Source organism: Ambystoma mexicanum, chromosome 3q (assembly GCF_040938575.1).
Source record: "Ambystoma mexicanum isolate Mex_15411 chromosome 3q, UKY_AmexF1_1, whole genome shotgun sequence".
Classification (NCBI taxonomy): domain Eukaryota; kingdom Metazoa; phylum Chordata; class Amphibia; order Caudata; family Ambystomatidae; genus Ambystoma; species Ambystoma mexicanum.
In genome coordinates, this window is record NC_090926.1 from 298,992,791 (window position 1) to 299,008,614 (window position 15,824).

At 42.8% G+C, this 15,824-nt stretch overlaps 1 long non-coding RNA gene across 1 annotated transcript in view; it reads left to right on the forward strand.

Annotated features, from left to right (window-relative positions):
• The window catches only part of LOC138582489 (uncharacterized), a 207,780-nt gene extending 192,306 nt beyond the window's left edge, over nucleotides 1–15,474 (forward strand). The window contains exons 4-5 of the long non-coding RNA XR_011305031.1: nucleotides 7,067–7,147; nucleotides 7,236–15,474. This is a non-coding gene — a long non-coding RNA (uncharacterized lncRNA). The remainder of the gene's footprint in view (nucleotides 1–7,066; nucleotides 7,148–7,235) is intronic.
• The last annotated feature ends 350 nt before the right edge of the window (nucleotides 15,475–15,824 follow it).

The following is a 15,824-nucleotide window of genomic DNA, read 5'->3' on the forward strand; positions in this document are numbered from 1 at the left end:
TGCGAATGGATTACCTCCTTCCTCCAAGAAAGGGCCATGAAAGTCTTCTCTGACTCAGCCTGTGCCACCCCTAGCCACATCACCTGCAGTGTGCCTCAGGGCTCATGCATCGCGCCCACGCTATACAACCTCTTCACAAGGCCCCTGTTCAGCATCCTTGACTCCCTGGGCATCTCGTATACAAACTATGCGGATGACACCCAGGTCCTCATCCCACTCACAGGCGATTACCTGGTGGATACTAAAACACTTACCACCATCTACTCCACTATCCAATCATGGATGGCAGATAACTGGCTATGCCTCAATAGTGAAAAAACCAAACTCCTCCTCATAGGAGCACCTTCCACGCTGGGGAACCTCGGTGAACAGTACGCTTCCTTCACTATTGACAACATTCCCATCAAGGTCTCCAATCACGTGAAGACACTCGGAGTCTACCTAGACTCCGACTTGTCAATGGATAAACAGGTCAATGCCATTGCCTCCTCCTCAGCCTATTACTCTAAAGTCCTCAACGCTGCCAGACCTTTCCTGTCACGCCAGAATTGCCTCACCATTGCTAGGGCAATAATTTGATCTAGGCTGGACTACTGTAATGCCCTACTCGTTGGGACCTCCAATAAGAACCTGGCCAAACTTCAGCTAGTTCAAAATAATGCACTGAGGGCGGCCACAGGTACCGCGAGAAAAGACCACATCTCCGAAGTCAGAAGACAGGCACACTGGCTTCCGGTGAAAGAGAGGATTGTTTTCAAAACACTCGCCCTCACCCACAAATGCCTCCATGAACTTGCTCCACCCTACTTGACCCAAAGAATCACCAAGCACTCTGCCACCAGACCATTAAGTATGTGCTATTCCAACATGATTGTCAAGCCCAAATCACACAAGGTGCGCGCCGGTGGTGCCAGCTTTCCCACACGGGCCGCCACCCACTGGAATGCACTGCCACCTCACATAACAATGATTGAATCCCACCAAGCCTTCCGCAAAGCTGTTAAAACCAAGCTCTTTGTATGAAACGTACCTGACTGCATTCTGTTACTGTACTACGAATATCATGCCTCACCTGCAACTATGCTTATAACTGTGTATCCATAAGACCTCTGGTCTCATGCCTATCTGCTGAATTAAGAATCCAGCACTTACTTGTAACAGCGCCTCGATGTCCATGGGCTGCAAGTGCGCTATACAAATGTGAATAAATAAATAAATGAGAGATAGAACAGTGCAGACTCCACGGCAAGGAGCGTGCAGCGTACAATGCATTCCAATAACCATGCCAATGGTTTGCAATATGACAAGAACGCGAACTACATGATAAGCAGTGCGCTCAGAATGTAATGCTGACATTATCGACCCAAATATAGGCGCATCGATGCTGTGACAAGTACAGAGGAATGCAAACTTTGCATTGAAATAAAGCAATTGACATGGACGAGCAAGTCCAAGTGGAACACCACTAGTTTAAAGCAAAACTGCTAAAATAATGAATAGTGGCAGTCAAATTAATAATGGTACAGATATAAAGAATTGTGAAACGAGTATAAGCAACATTGTATAGATTATTTACCACAAAAATGTTATAGAATGACACTATTTTGTTTCTCAGGTGGGATTCAACCCTTAACATTTGTGCAACGTACCCATACCACTACAGATAAAACTATCAGAAATACAACCTTTATGGTAAGAAATCAGTTATGTAATGAAATAGGCTTTACAGAACAAGTCCCAAATCTTACTAACACAAAACTTTTTTTTTTCCCTCGTACATGTGTGTTTTTTATCCGTTCCGTAAACATCCACCCTTATCCCCCTTCCCTCTTTTTTCTGTGACAAACATTTCTGGGACCATGTTGGACATTGGAATGATGCATGGCAATTACCTTACACGTTTTGATTTGGTGTGGGTCTATATTAATTGTGTATGTTATTTATATTTACGTGGATGGTTGAAAAATGAGAACTAGACCTGATTGTAAAAGGCATAGCAGTTGCCGAAACACGTGTCGGAGACTGCAGAAGGACTTTATAGGTGGGATTCAACCCTTAACATTTGTGCAACTTACCTATACCACTGCAGATAAAACTATCAGAAATACAATCGTTATTTGCCCTGATTGAAAAAGGCATAGCAGTTGCCAAAACACGTGTCTCACAAAGGGCTACTAAGACATATCAAATAAACATTGAGACTTACTGAGAATAATTACAATCCGTTTTTTTTAAATTATTTACTGTGGCGCTGTCAAATAAGTGAAGGAGTATTCCTTTTCATTCATCAGACATACAAACTGCATTGTCTTTTTTTAGTGCCCATGATTGATTACGCTTCCATAGAGTCTTTGAGGTAAAAGGAATATGCATTCTGCATATTTTTGGTCCCGCGGGTTTCAACCTCAAGCGTTTTGTGGTTATTATACGTGAGACGCTTCTCTCCACGAATACGGGCACAAACGCAGCAAGAAACTTCAGTTTCCAGACTTCGTTTACACCGTTGTGTATTTCTCTTCTGCACACGCATAGGTGGTTTTTCGCCACCACAGGTGAGAAAGCTTGCATCGCTTCATCGATATTACCGTGATGTGTTTCTCTCAGTAGTATCTTTCTTACCTGCGAAGGAAAACACATGTGTAGCTGACAAAAATGTAAAGCTAAAATGCTATTTGTAATCGCTAGTCTTGTCGTTTAGTTACATCATAAACCCTATTATAGGTACACATCTTTAGAAGAATAGCTATATTACCGCTGAATACTAAAGCTTTGTCACTAGTGGGGTGATCCAGTTGCCCATTCAGTTGGGCAACATTTTAACATCAAGGGCTTAAGCTAACTTGAGGTGATTGTTGCGATTACCCAATTGCCTCACACTGAATGTCTATTTCCATAAGAACCTAAAAAAACTAAACCATTCAATGATTTCTCTGTGCATTGTTTGAATCATTACAGATAGATAATCCAAGCCCTGGTCCTTTCCCATCTGGATGGTGGCAATGCCCTTCCAGAGACTGCCCTGACACCTATGAGATGTACGTTACATGCTGCTGCACGATTAATCAAAGGAATCTACAAATTCACCCAATTCAACCCGACCCTCATCTTTTCAAACTGGCTCCTGTTGCATGCACGTTAATCTTCAAACACTGCTGCCTCACCCACAAGGCTGTCACCCTGAAGTCCCCAAGCTACGGCACCAAGAAACTCAGCATCTCCAGAAGCCTATGATCCACCAGAAGCAAGGACATGCGCAGACTTCAACTCTGGTGCAGGAACGAAAACGGACCTTCTCTGTCTACAACCCCCAGACTGTGGAACCACCTCCCCATCAATACCAGACTCGCCCCCTAACCCCGTTCTTTTCTACATTTCAGGAAGGAGCTCGAGACTCTCCTCTCCATGGAAAGTCTTCTCCCTAACCCCTAGGCCCACACATCCTCTACTCCCCACCTAACCCGAGACTGGGTGATGTGCTCCCCCATTTTCTCTTCCCTTGTTGATTGTAAATACATGCCCTCCTCCTACCCCATTGTTAGTTCCCCTCCCCTGTATCTATGCTTTCCTTACCATGTCCTTCCCCTATGCATTGTAAAGCACTTTGTTGCGTTCCGAAGCTAGGTCAGCACTCCGCATATACCCTATGAATAGACCTCATTATGTGTCGATGATAGATTATCAGACCAGTAAGGGGGTTAGAAGTAAGCTATACCTTTGCAGTTAGCGAGTGAGGAGAGGTCTAGGAGAGGACACAGACATTTCAATCAGGGGAATCCTTGTGCCTCCCCTCCCCTTACAAATTCTGTCAGAGGAATGGTGGTGAAGTTAGGAAATATGGAAGTCTATGCCCCCCAAACCCAAAGTTATCATATTAGCTTGAATCAACAGGAAGAATGGTTACATTGCGTGCAGTAGGGGTATTCCACTATGCAAGCAATGCCATTGTATGCCTCCTATTTCATCCAGATCGTTTTTCCAGTGCATCTGTGTTTGCACGCAACTTTCAACACCATGATATTATATATATATAATATATATATATATATATATATATATAAACATACATATATTTATTGATTTACATTGTCCCTGCGGGGCATCTAGTGTTATATACATTATGACTACCAGATCAGATCTGGCTATTGAATAGGCATGATCATACTTCATAGTTCTGGATAAGATGCCACAAGGACGGTCTCATCTTAGCCTCCCTCAACTACAAAGAAGCTATCTTCCAGGCTAAAAAAGAGATTTTTATCAATCGCATCGCACAAGCAGACTCCAAAACTAAAGAATTATTTAAGATTCTAAAGGAACTTGAATCACCTGCCCCGCCCCCTGATACCTCTATCATACCAATGGTGCGCAAACATTCAGACGGCACTTTTGGACAAAATTTCGTCCCTCCAAATAAAAATCCAAAAAAGGCAAAATTGCCTACAGACAGTTAAACCTAGCACCACTCCCCCAAGTACTTCCCTTTCGGTCATCCCTAACATTAAACCTTTTACCTTCTCTCCCCTCTCTGTTGCTGAAGTTGAAGGTATCATTAACAAAATCAAACCATCCAACTGTTAAGGTGACTCCTGCCCTGCTCCTATTATCAAGGAAGCCTCTCACGCTCTAGCTCCATTTATCACGGCCCTCATAAATTCATCATTCAAAACAGGTATTGTCCCGGACAATCTTAAAGATGCTTGGGTCATCCCCCTGCTCAAAAACCATCCCTAGACCCCAGTTTACCAACAAATTACAGACCTATCACGACTGTCCCGTTTTTGCTCAAAATATTAGATCGAGCAGCCTACCTTCAGATCCAGGACTACCTCGAAGTTAACAATCTTCTTGTTCTGAGACAATCTGGCTTCCTTCCTAGGCATGGGACTGAAACAGCTCTGATTGACCTCAAAACACAAATTGAGGTCTTAAAAGACAATGGAAAATTAGCCTTGCTCTTATTACTTGATCTTCCAGTGGCTTTTGATTTGGTTAATCAATAAATCCTGTGCCAGCACCTCACATCAGCCGCCCACTTCTCGGACTCTGCCACTACCTGGATCAGTTCCTTCTTAAACAATAGAGCCATGCGGTTATTCTCCCCCTCAGCTTCTGCTGACCCTGCTCCCATTCACTGTGGCATCCCTCAGGGCTCGTGTGTGTCCCCCTACACATTATAATGTTTTTACCAAACCACAATTTGATGTTCTTGACTATGTGGGTGTCTCATACACTAATTATGCTGATGACACCCAGATACTCATCCCCATCACGGGTGATTATACAGTGGACACTAAATCCTTGAACGACGTCTACATGGTCATTCAGGCTTGGATGGCCCAACATAAACTCTGCCTCTATGATGACAAGACGGAAATCCTCAATCTGGGTTCCATTCAACGTCTTAACAAACTTGACCACTCCTTCAAGTCTTTCATCATTGACGGCAACGTCATCAAGGTCTCCAAGGACACAAAAACATTAGGAATTTATCTCGATTCCACACTATCATTGACCAGACAAACTAATGCTGTCAGGTCAGCTTCGGCCTACACATGTAAATTGATCACGGCCTGCAGACCATTTCTGTCCACCCCTAACTGCATCATACGGCCAGAACACTTATGTCCAAGATAGACTATTGCAGCACCCTCTATCTATGGACTAGCCTGTCCAACATTAACAAACTTCAAATTACCCAGAACAATGCCATTAGAGCGGCATTAAACATTCCATGAAACCAACATATCTTGGACCACAGAAGTAATCTTCATTGCCTGTCAAGCACAGAATCTCCCTGAAAACTCTTGCCCTGACGCACAAGTGCCTGGTGAATAAGGCCCCCTCCTACCTTTCCAATCGCATTACACTCCACATCTCTTCACGACCTTTGAGAGCGGCCCAAACCCACAGTCTCTCCCTTCCCAGATTCAACTTACAAAAAGCAGGGGGTGCGAGCTTCCCCGTCCTGGCCACCAATCTATGGAACTCCCTCCCTAACGACATCAGAATTGAGCCTTCTTTCCACTCAAATCATGGCTCTTTGCACAAAATTGATATACTCGCTATCCTACTTCTGACATGGCCTGCGGTCCTGAGCTTTGAGCCTGTGACCTTACTGCCTCTCTCGTTTTATTGTATATATTGCCCTGCACCTAACTTATGTTGCCAGCTGGTTTGTACCTTTTGTGTCTGTTACTTGGTAGGTTCGTAGCTCTGAGCTCGGGACCCTACGCCCTCCTTGTGTTATTGTACATATCGCCCTGTTCTTAAAATCTACCGTACTGCTAATAGGTTGATACCAATATGTGTCTGTAAATTGGTTGAGCATCAACCTCAAGCGTTTTGTTATTATTCTACGCAAGACGCTTCTTTCCATGAACACGGGCACAAATGCAGCAAGAAACAACGGTTTCGGGACTTCGTTTACACCATTGTGTATTTCTCCTCCGCACACGAAGAGGTGGTTTTTCGCCAGCACACGCGAGTACGCTTGCATCGCTTGATCAATATTACTGTGATGTGTTTCTCTCAGTAGTATCTTTCTTACGAAGGAAAACACATTTGTAGCTGACAAAAAGTTAAAGCTAAAATGCAATTTGTAATTGCTAGTCTTGTCGTTTAGTTACATCATCTACACTATTATAGGTAGACGTCTTTAGAAGAATAGCTATATTACCGCTGAATACTAAGCTATGTCACTAATGGGGTGATCCAGTTGGGCAACATTTTAACAGCAAGGGCTTAAGCTAACTTGGGGTGATTGTTGTGATTACCCAATTTCCTCACACTGAATGTCTATTTCCATAAGAACCTAAACAAGATAAACCATTCAATGATTTCTCTGCGCATTGTTTGAATCATTACAGATAGATGTCAGATGTCACTAGACTGGGATGAACAATTCCATTAATATTTTTGTTCGCCCGAGTCAAAAGCCTTATGGGAAAGGTGGTCCAGTTTGATCCTAATCCAAAGATAGATGTTCGTGATTAATAGTGATGTTGATAATGACTCCATTGATTGGAGTTAGGTTTTTAACCCCAATCCTTTCTTTATGTCTCTGCAGATAAATTCTGAATTATCGTGCACACCTTTGGTCGGAGGACGGCGTAATCTTGTGTGTCCGAACCAAGTAGAAGAAACCAGGGTAATTGTTCTTCTTGAATATAGGAACTCAAGTAATTCCAGGAGTAGTGAATGGACCGGTTTTAATTGTTTGTTTTTAATCTTTTTAGAATTTGTTCTAAGCACTAATCACAAGATGGTGTTATAGAAATGAAAGAAAAAGAAGAAAACATTTAAGAAAACAGACTGTTTTTCAAATACGTTTTGTCAAATGTTTTTTGATGCTGCTGGCCGTCTCTTCCCACGGGGTCAGCTGCACAGGCTCAAATGTACCTCCACCTGTGGCTGCTGTCTCCTGGCGGTGGATGGACAAGAGGGTGCAGACTCATGCCTTGAGGTCGTTTCACCTCTTCCACATGTCCTCGCTGCCCTGTGGACATGAGCAACAGCCACCATCTTATCCTCAATCTCTGCCCAGACAGCGTTCTTATGCTGCTGGTTGGTCTTGCAGTGTAGTGACCCTTACAGCTCCTCTGCATGGGCCACCACCTGCTCTGCATTTCTGGCACTTTGCCCTTGCCTTTGCCTCCCGACATGATCTGGCCTTTCTCTGGGGGTGGATGGCACTCCTTTCCAGTGGATTTTGCATGGATTATGTTTTTAAAGATGGCCACCGCTGTGCTTCCTGTTCTGGTAATGATGCTATTTCCACCAGCTGTAATTCACCCGAAAGCCAAATGTACAGCAGTAACGGTAACTTGGGGTGATTGTTGCGATTACCCAATTGCCTCACACTGAATGTCTATTTCCATAAGAACCTAAACAAGCTAAACCATTCAATGATTTCTCTGTGCATTGTTTGAATCATTACAGATAGATAATCCAAGCCCTGGTCCTTTCCCATCTGGATGGTGGCAATGCCCTTCCAGAGACTGCCCTGACACCTATGAGATGTACGTTACATGATGCTGCACGATTAATCAAAGGAATCTGCAAATTCACCCAATTCAACCCGACCCTCATCTTTTCAAACTGGCTCCTTTTGCATGCACGTTAATCTTCAAACACTGCTGCATCACCCACAAGGCTGTCACCCTGAAGTCCCCAAGCTACTGCACCAAGAAACTCAGCATCTCCAGAAGCCTATGATCCACCAGAAGCAAGGACATGTGCAGACTTCAACTCTGGTGCAGGAACGAAAACTGACCTTCTCCGTCTACAACCCCCAGACTGTGGAACCACCTCCCCATCAATACCAGACTCACCCCCTAACCCCCTTCTTTTCTACATTTCAGGAAGGAGCTCGAGACTCTCCTCTCCATGGAAAGTCTTCTCCCTAACCCTTAGGCCCACACATCCTCTACTCCCCACCTAACCCGAGACTGGGTGATGTGCTCCCCCATTTTCTCTCCCCTTGTTGATTGTAAATACATGCCTTCCTCCTACCCCTTTGTTAGTTGCCCTCCCCTGTATCTATGCTTTCCTTACCATGTCCTTCCCCTATGCATTGTAAAGCACTTTGTTGCTTTCCGAAGCTAGGTCAGCGCTCCACATATACCCTATGAATAGACCTCATTATGTGTCGATGATAGATTATCAGACCAGTAAGGGGGTTAGAAGTAAGCTATACCTTTTCAGTTAGCGAGTGAGGAGAGGTCTAGGAGAGGACACAGACATTGCAATCAGGGCAATCCTTGTGCCTCCCCTCCCCTTACAAATTCTGTCAGAGGAATGGTGGTGAAGTTAGAAAATATAGAAGTCTATGCCCCCCATACCCAAAGTTATCATATTGGCTTGAATCAACAGGAAGAATGGTTACATTGTGTGCAGTAGGGTTATTCCACTATGCACGCAATGCCATTATATGCCTCCTATTTCATCCAGATCGCTTTTCCGGTGCATCTGTGTTTGCACGCAACTTTCAACACCATGATATTATATATATTATATATATAAACATATATATATTTATTGATTTACATTGTATCTGCGGGGCATCTAGTGTTATATACATTATGACTACCAGATCAGATCTGGCTATTGAATAGGCATGATCATACTGCATAGTTCTGGATAAGATGCCACAAGGACGTTCTCATCTTAACCTCCCTTAACTACAAAGAAGCTATCTTCCAGACTAAAAAAGAGATTTTTATCAATCGCATCGCACAAGCAGACTCCAAAAGTAAAGAATTATTTAAGATTCTAAAAGGAACTTGAATCCCCTGCCCCACCCCCTGTTACCTGTATCAAAGATAGTAAATGGTGCGCAAACATTCAGACGGCATTGTTGGACAAAATTTCGTCCCTCCAAATAAAAATAAGCAAAATTGCCTACAGACAACTAATTTTTCACAGAATTATCGTTGATGCTGTGTATTTCGGCAGTATTTCTGCAGGCAAGCGGAATTACTATTACCGCCAATGGATGGTGAGCACCCCAGCCTACTCATGATTCGGTTGACATACCACCAGACGCCACAGCAGTAAGGGTAATTACACCTGACGGAATAACTGCAGAAATACTGCTGTACGAGTAATAAGGCCCCTTGTCTCATCTTCTGCCACTGTCGTGACTAGTATTATAGGCAACACAAATTAGTGTGTTCTTACACCGCAACATTGGCATATATTGACATTGGCAGAATAAACTTTTTTTTTTACAGAGATGCAATAGCCAAAGAGAAGACGAGTGTGTTTTTATGTTGGCATACTGGCATATATTGACAAAGCTAGTATAGACCAGTCCTCTTAAAGTGGTATTATTAACATTATGGTAAATCCAACAGGAGTGTATTCTGATATTCCGATATGGGAAATAAAATGAATCCAAGTTCAACCTCTTGAAACAGCGCCTCAATGCCTCACAGCTGCCAGTACGCTTTATAAATGCAAATAAATAAAAAAGAAATACCGGCATATACTCACACAGCCTGCATGGACTGGATTCTTAAAGATGTTATTACTACATCACTTGAAAAGCCAACATGTGTGTTCTTACATGGCAAAACTGGCATATATTGGCACAGCTAGCTGTCATAGATGATCACAAGAACATGCCAATTCGCAAAGATGGTTTGAGGATTATAAAGAATTTCAAGGGGATCAAACTAATGGCCGTCCTCTAATCTCCCCATGGTTTCCTTCCACCCAATCCCAGACTTCCTTAAACCCCTACATGGTCACAAGAGATCGTTAACCCCTATCTAAATAAGTCTTACTGTCTAGGTGCGAGAGCCTAAAGGCAAAAGTCTTACCTACCAGCCCCATCTAGGGAGGATCGCAGCCTGGTGTCCACAAGAAATAGGAACATTTCAGACACCGGAATTGGTGCTTTCCAACCACCCAGATCTCACTTGCAGTTGCCAGGCTCATGTACTTGTTGTCCTGTAATAACAGAAAATGATTCAATAAAGCGATAGAGGTGCCATTCACCAAATCATGCCTTCCTTTGGATTGCACAGCTTGCTTGCCGCCGTGGTGAAAGGGGTGCCCTTGTAAAATACGTTGTGCAAATAACTGTGTGCTCACCTCAGAGAATAACTGTATGAATTTCTTAGAATCCAGAGACTGGATGGCTGATGCTAAGGACATGCCAATAAATGTACTAATTTAAATGGGAATTTTCTACATGTAAAAGTGCAAAAAGGACTGATTTCAATCTGTAAAAACACACATGTAAATCACATATTTTTTCAACCATTGCCTGATCAGTATCCAAGTATTTTATTTATCGAGCGATTTACACCAAAGCGCTTAACACAATGATAAAATGGTACAATCAAATGCAGGCAATAACATTAGCTGAAGAAGAAAGAAGATATCTTTAATCCGAGGAGGAAAGGGAGGAAAGGGAGGAAAAGAAGACAGAGAAGAGGAAGTGTATTCCAGTGCCTAGGTACAATTAATGTAAAGGAAAAAAGCAGGATTGGGCGCAGGCAGGGCGGGCAACTGAGAGAAAGAAAAAGAGACTAAGAACGTAGGGAACACAATAGGGAATGGAAGAAAATGAGTGAGGAGAAATGGGGGGAGGCATATTGTGAAGCGATTTGAAGACAAGCCAGAGAAAGTTAAAAAAGTTAAAGAGCAGACAACATTCAAACACAAGCCAGCGAAGTGACACTAAAGCTGGGGAAATGGAATCATGAGGGGATAGGGAGAAGAGTTCTAAACAGAACGAACAGGGCTCAAGTGGGTAGCAGCAAGACCAAGGACAATACTGGAGCAATAAAACAAATGAGAAAAGATGAGGGAAGATACATGAATATTAGTGGCGCGTAAAGAAAAGAAGAACTTACGATTGTTAAATAAATGGAAACAACAGGATCAGGAAATAGCAGAAATGTAAGCAGAAAAGGTAAGAGAGAGACATATGCTCTAGCATCTTGAAGCGTCTTTGTGCTAGATGGAATTACCAATAAAATGTCTCAGATCAAATACCCGGACAGACTCAAAGAAGATGTTAAAATACTGATTTTATCTCAATGAAGGAAAGTAGATTGCATCATCATTCATCAAATGATTGTCTTTTTGATTATACTTAGTTTATATAATGATAGATGTGTCACCAATGACATCACCCTATGTGGCATATTACAAAAACCTATCAAAGGGTGGGATTGGAATAGGGGAACATATCTACATATAGAATAATGCGTGAATATTAGTCTCCCATTGGCGGTACTTTGTTTTTAGGTCAGGCCCTGAGCAGCAGAATAATATTTGCTATATTGTATGTAAAAGTGCATGGCAAGGTTTTCTGATTGGATGGCAACCCAAATCCAACCTTGGACATTCGTCTCGCTAGCAGCACGTACATAGAAACTAAACGCAGGTGCTTGGAGGTGCGTCAGCTCTTCCCTTGTTTTCCCAATTAGTTTACCCTCTCTCATCGGTAGGCCTCATGCCAATGTCCTCTGTTTGAAGATTGACCTTGCCAGTCTGCACTGTCTCAGAACATTCAAGGGAGCGTAGGCACAGCTTTATCTTAGTTTCAAGCCTAATGAATAGCCCTTGTTTGCAAGCTCTTCATCACGTGTTACAAGACCATGAATGTGTCCATTTAGACAGTGTATACAATACTATTTGATTCATTTATACTGGGTGCAGTTGCTCCTCTTGGCCTTTAGAAACTTGCTCACTCTATCCCATATAAACTCTGTGCACTTTTATTTGTCCAATACCCAGCATCCGTAAATGTTCTCCTAATCTTGAGAAATATGTCCTTCACACACGGTCTGTTTGATGGACTCCCTTCATACTCTGACTTCATCTCTCGAAATAGCATCCTTGTTCCTAGGCCAATGTACTCCTCTTTTTGCAAGGGAAAAACAACTTCTTTATCATCTTTTCACTTTAAGATCCTGGGCTCGTATTTTGAGGTAGCTGGGTTGATTGACATAAGCCGTTGTCCATCTTCTTCTAATGGTCGTCCCAAACGTTGATTATATACCTCTCATAAGCAAGCTTCTATATGTTCTGTCAGGCTTGCGTTTCAGCGTATTTACAGTTAATGGCTTCCTTCTTTTTCTTGTTCAATGATTACTGTATCGCTGAATGCATGTTTCTCTTAGTCCTTTAGTTACATCGTCATCCTTAAGTATTTTCATATTGTTTCTGTCTGGGAATCACTGAAATGCTACATGCGGGGATACCCGATGTCAAGGACTGGTCGGTTCAGGAAAGAGATGAGAAGACTCACCATGGAAGCAAAATCTCTTGAACGGAACTATCTTCAAAGTAGAAACCAAGAAGTACGATCAGAATTGAGGAAGAAGAAATATGAACTGAATAAGATCATTTCAGATAGAGCAGAGTACACATTGATCATGAGTCAAATTAATTGCTTTGAAAATGGTGAAAAGGCTGGGAGGCTGCTTGCCCACAGATTAAGGGTGGCAGAAAGTGAGAGGACCATTGCGGCAGTGAGGGATGACTCCGATAACCTGCTGTTAGCACACAAGGACATTAACATTAAATTCAATAAATTTTATGAGCGCTTTTATGAGTCTGAATCAAGGTGTGAGGCCAAGACAATTGCCTCATTTCAACGTCGGATCCAAGTTCCCAGACTGTCGGAGGATTCTGCGGCCCCATTGGAAGCCCCAATCTCTGTGGAGGACATTCAGACTGCAATCTTAAGACTAATGGCTAACAAAACACCTGCGGTAGATGGTCTTCCGGCAGAATTCTACCAGAGATTGCCCAAAAGTGCACTTGAATTGCTTTGTGATGTATACTATGTGTTAATGGAGAAAGGAATGTTACCAACCTCAATGAGACATGCATTGGTGACTGTCTTGCTGGAGAATGATAAGTCTCCCACAAGGTGTGCGAACTATAGACCAATTAGCTTGATAAATACAGATTGCAAATTGTTAGCGAAAATCCTTGCTAAAAGATTGGACTCTGTTGTGCCAATATTGGTACACGAAAATCAAGTTGGATTTGTAGTTGTGAGATCTGTGGCGGAAAACATGCGGAAGCTACTTTTGACCTTTGAAGAAGGTAGTAAGATGGAGGCATCAGTAGCCGCAATCTCACGATGTGCAGAAGGTCTTCAATAGGATTGAATGGGCGTACTTATTTGAAAGTTTTAAAGCAATGGGTTTTGGACCTACCTTTCTGGGTGGGGTGAGACTACTGTATGCCAGTCCAACTGCAGGTGTGCACACTAATGGATTAGTCTCTGGGCCTCATTACGACCCTGGCGCTAATGGTTTAACGGCACCGTAAAGAGCGTTGGCGCCGTTAAACCATTAGCGCCTGATTACAAGGTCCCTTAGCGGGTTGGAGGCTTTAATGCCTGTTTTTTGCAGCCGTTAAAATCCAACTCGCTAAGGGACCTTGGAGCTAATTACGGCAACCGTAATTTACGGTGCCGTAATTAGCGCCTTCCCCATCCCCATTATGCCCCATGGGGCAAAATGGGAATGGGGAAGGGCAAATGGTGAATGGGGAATTACCGCCCCCGCCAATCTTGTGATGGGGGTGGTAATTCCGCCATCCACCATGCCGGAGACCGGCATGGACCATGGTGCTAGTAGCACCATGGTCCAGCGCCTGGGTCGTAATGAGGCCCTCTGAGTCATTTCTGCTGAAAAGGGGGACCAGACAAGGTTTGCTGCTTCCTCCATTGTTGTTTGTCCTTGCAATGGAACCACTGGCTATAATGCTAAGGGCTAACGAGAACATTTGGATGTGAAATTGGAGGTGTAGAATGTTCTAGCAAGCTATGGGTTTATGCAGACGACCTGTTGGTGGTTGTACGTGATCCTAAATTAAGTATGCCCTATCTGATGGACGAGGTTTCCGATACAAGATTAATTGGAATAAGTCAGAGGTTCTTCTAATCACCGAGTTATGTATGCGTCATATGTTAGTCAACATGGAGGTGAAATCTTTGCAGAGGATCAACTTTGATTGCCTAATATCAAAATGTAGAACAGATATTGATAGATGGTCAGTTTTGAAACTTTCACTATGGGGCAAGGTACATTGCATCAAGATGAATATGGCACCAAGAGTCAACTATATCTTATCTATACTTCCACTGAAAACATCCACACAGATATTTAAGGAGCTTGATGCACTAATGCAGACATTTTTATGGGATGGCAAGCATTCAAGACTTACATTGAGGAAGATGCAACTGCCAATATAAGCAGGGCGGTATGAATTTGCCGAATTTCTTTGAATACCATCTAGCATGCACAATGAGGCATATGTGACAAACCAGACAAGTGGACTTAATTTGAATCCCACAGCACGTATGAACTGGAAACCCGGGCCTTGATGTCTACAACCTCAAAGGGATCTCGACAGCGGAGTCCTCTTACCGCCTTCCTGCGTGAGTGCTGGTACTCCTTATGCAAATGCATAAACAGCGACCAATTTCTTTTTCCCGAAGAATCCATTTGGCTAAATTCATCATTAACCAAACAAGGAAAAGTGTTGTTCTGACCGTCCTGCCACCTGAGTGGAATATGATACATCAAAGACTTTCTTGAAAATGGCACTTGGATTCCATTTACATGTCTACAAAATTCAATGATCTCTGGGGCCTGTTCTTGAATACTTATGGTTAAATGATATGTTAGTTAGAAGCTTCATGAAATATGCGTTATTGAAATGTTTCCTTATGCGTATTGTCAATATGACTTGGTTGCATTGCTTTTTTACATTAGTATCCTGTTGGGTGGGTGGTTGGCGTAACACCGATACCACTGGTTATGTGATTGATGTTTTCTTTGTGCATGTTTCCTCACTTCATGCATGCAAAAATGTTGATACAAATTGCTCACCCATTAGGTTTGTAGGGTTCTGTCGTTCTGCTTTGACAGTATTGCTTAAGTATGTATTTTTGCTTTTTTCCTATTGGTGTTAAATAAAATTAAAATGTACAATTTACATAGTTTCAGCAAAGGTTTTTATATCTTCTTAGTGACATTTTTTCGCTGTCGTCAGACTTTATTCCAACGTGCATCAATTCTGTTCATGGCTTCATTTCGACAGCTCGGCAATGAGCATCCTTCTTCGTAACTTTCATTCATTATGTCAGCTTGCAGGTACACTCTAAATGATTGCCTGAGTGCATATGGTCTCTCATATACTCGACGTGGTACAGAAATATTGCAAGGATTCATGCATGGGTTCCCAATTGTGTCCCTTTGTCTGTCATTCCTATCGGATGGTGCTAAGGAGCGGAAACCAGGGAGCATGTGTCCACCTGCACCTCTACAGAAGAATCAATGATGACA